The sequence below is a fragment of the Chionomys nivalis genome, chromosome 5 (assembly GCF_950005125.1).
Source record: "Chionomys nivalis chromosome 5, mChiNiv1.1, whole genome shotgun sequence".
In the NCBI taxonomy this organism is placed as follows: Eukaryota; Metazoa; Chordata; class Mammalia; order Rodentia; family Cricetidae; genus Chionomys; species Chionomys nivalis.
The window spans coordinates 78,079,878-78,083,230 of record NC_080090.1 but is presented as its reverse complement, the minus strand read 5'-3'; the positions used below and the strand labels follow the sequence as shown (position 1 = coordinate 78,083,230).

Below are 3,353 nucleotides of genomic sequence, written 5' to 3'. Positions count from 1 at the left end.
CCATTTCTGTCAGAAAACTAGGAAGCCTGTTTCCAGACCTTTTCCTCTTTGTTTCCCTAAAACTAATCCCACTGTCTCCTTCATAGCACTTCATAGCATAGATGGTGTCAGAACACCATCTGCAGTCTCCCTTCCCCTCCTTCTCACATCCCCTGTGAATCTCACAGATCACCCCTCCTGAACTCCCTCCCCCATTTTTATCACCGCATCCCAGCATCTGATACTACTATCAGGCATTCTACATTGAACATGTGCAGGCCAGTAAAACGTGTAGCACACAGTCATCACAATCCCCCATAATCCAGAGAGAAATCAGAAACCAAGAAACAACACATGTATCCAACAAAGATAAACCGAAAGTCATCATTTAGATTTATAATCATCTAAAACTAAGATGCCTGGACCCAAACATGAAAACACAATCAATAACAGCCAGGGCAATATGTCTCCATTAGAGCCCAGCTAGTCTTCCACAGAAGGTCATGAATATTTCAACACAGCTGAAACACAAGGAGTTAGTAGACCACGTTGGGCACTACTCTGTAGTAAGTCCCACAGCTTGACTAGCTTAACCCCCGAAATAACCACACAGAACTTGTATTAATTAAATTACTGCCTGGCCCATTAGTTCTAGCCTCTTATTGGCTAACTCTCCCATCTTGATTCAACCCATTTTTTTCTTTGCATTTCTGAGAAAAATTTTATTGGCCTTTTGAATAAAATTTATTTGCCAGAAAGGATGATCCCATCATACTTCTGCTGGAACCAGCACATGGCTTCCTCTTTGCTGATTCTGTGTTTGGCCCCAATGCAGCCTGTCCTGCGCTTCTTGTCTGCAATGCTGACACCTGGCCTGCCCAGTAACACATAGAAGTCCAGGCCGTAGATCCCAATGTTTGGGTCGTATTTCATGCCCAGGTCAATGTGTTCTTGAATCTCAAAGCCGAAGTTTCCAGTATCTGAGAAGTTATTTTTCCGCAACTCCTACTCCTGTAGCTTCAGGCCTTTCTCCAGAATTTCTTCTGCCTTGGCTCCACGGACAGTACAATGAACAGCAATCTTTTCATTTCTCCTGATGCCGAAGGACCTCACGGTGTACCTAGCTTTGGAAAAGACAGTTGTCTGGCCTGTGAGCTGCTCCAATACCTTGGATGCCAGGGTCAGTCTGTCCCCGCTCTGCTCAAAACAGATATTGAGGCAGAGCTTGCGGATGTGAAGTTCCCGCATGGGGTTTTTCTTTTCACCTTGATCTTGCAACATGATGGAGAACAGGAAGAGAGAGCCAATTCAGCCCATTTTTAATAATCTGTATGTCACCACAAGGTCGTGGCTTATCAGGAAAATTCGGCGTTCCTGATCTGGTGACTTCATGGCGGCTCTCTCTGCCTGTCTTTTTTTCTCCCAGCATTCAGTTCTCTTTTCCCCGTCTATCTAAGTTCTGCCCTATCAAAAGGCCAAGACAGTTTCCTTACTAACCAATGAAAGCAACACAAATACAGAAGGACCTTCTACACCATGTGTGTGTGCTTACCTTCTTTTGATGCTGCTGATATGAGATTTTTTTTTATTCCCTGTGTTTTCTTTGGTGTGATTCATCTCTCTGGGTTGTAGTCTTTCTTCTAGCATATTCTTAAGGGTTGGAATTGTAGGTATGTATTACATATATTTTATTTTATAATTGAATATTTTATATTCTCCATATATGATGATAGAGTAAGTTTCACTAGTCTGAGCTAGTAAGTATGGTCTCTGAGAATCTGCAACATATCTGTGTAAGCCCTTCTGACTTTCAGAGTCTCCATTGAGAAGTCAGGTGCACTTTTAATGGGTTTTCATTTTTGTGTTACTTGGTCTTTTCTATTCAGCTTTTAATATATTTTCTTTGTTCTGCTTGTTTAGTGTTTTTATTATTATGTGGAAAAAGACTTTCTTTTCTAGGCCAATCTGTTTGGTGTTTTTATACTTCTATTGTTATTCCTTATTTTAGTGGAATATCTTTGAGTTTCTCTCCAGTTAGTTTGATGTTGGCTGTTGACTTGCTGTATATTGCCTTTAGTATGTTTAGGTATGTTCTTCGTAAGCCTAATCTCCCCAATACCTTTATCAAGAATGGGTGTTGGATTCTGTCGAATGCATTTTTTGGCATTAATGAGATGGTCATGTTTTTTTTTCTTTAAGTTTGATTAAATGGTGGATTTCATTGACAGAATTTTCATATGTTGAACCATCCTTATATCTCTGGGATAAAGCCTAATTGATCATGGTGGATTATTTTTGTGATGTGTTCTTTGATTCAGTTTGCAGGTATTTTATTGAATATTTTTACATCAATGTTCATGAGGGGGATTGGTCCCTAATTCTCTTTCTTTATTACATCTTGGAGGTTTGGGTATCATGATATCTGTAACCTCGTAAAAGGAGATCATTGGAGAGGGAAGGTTTAAGGGGAAGATGGAGGAGAACATGCGGGAATAGGATAGTTGAGTTGGAGGAGGGACTGAGAGGGAGAGCAGTGAAAGAGACATCTTGGGAGAGGGAGGGAGCTTTTATGGAGTTAGAGAAAAATCCAGTGCTGGGAAACCCTGGGGAATCCATAAGGATGACCGCAGAGAAGACTCCTAGCAATAGTGGAAAGGATTCCTTAACTGTTCATTTCCTGCAATCGTATTGATGACCACCATAATTGTCACCATGGAACATTCATCAAGTAGCTGATGGAAGGAGATGCAGAGATCCACAGCTAAGCACTGAACCAAGCTCGTGGAGTCCAGTCAAAGAGAGGGAGGAGAGATTATAAGAGAAATGGAATCAAGATCCTGATGGGGAAGTCAAAAGAGACAGCTGATCTTAGCCAGTGGACGAGCTCAGTGACAGTGGGCTGAGAGCTGGGGAACCTACCTAGGACAGAACTAGTCCCTCTGAATGTGGATGACAAACAACTTTGTGGCCTGGACAGTGTATGGACGCGCTGGCTGTGGCATCAGGATTTATCCCTAGCGTATAAACTGACTTTTTGGAGCCTATCCTCTGTGGAGGGATACCTTGCTCAGCCTGGATTAAGGGGTGAGGAGCTTGGTCGTGCAGAACTTGATATGTCAGACTTTGTTAATTCAAAGCAGGAGCAGATGAGATTGGGTGGGGGAAGGTGTGGAGGGTGGGAGTATGTGAGGAAGGGGAACTATACTTGGTGTGTGAAATGAACAAAAACATTTAAAAAATCTTGAAGAAAGAATATACCTTCTTCTCAGAACCTCTTGGAATTTCTCCAGAATTGATCATATAGCCAGTAATGACAGCAAATCTCAACAACAACAAAAAATTGAAATAATTTCCTGAATCTTATCAGACCATCA

The 3,353-nt window shown here is 41.6% G+C and overlaps 1 pseudogene; it reads right to left on the bottom strand.

Annotated features, from left to right (window-relative positions):
* Positions 1-723: 723 nt before the first annotated feature.
* On the bottom strand, positions 724-1,260 carry LOC130875133 (60S ribosomal protein L11-like; annotated as a pseudogene).
* Positions 1,261-3,353: the final 2,093 nt, after the last annotated feature.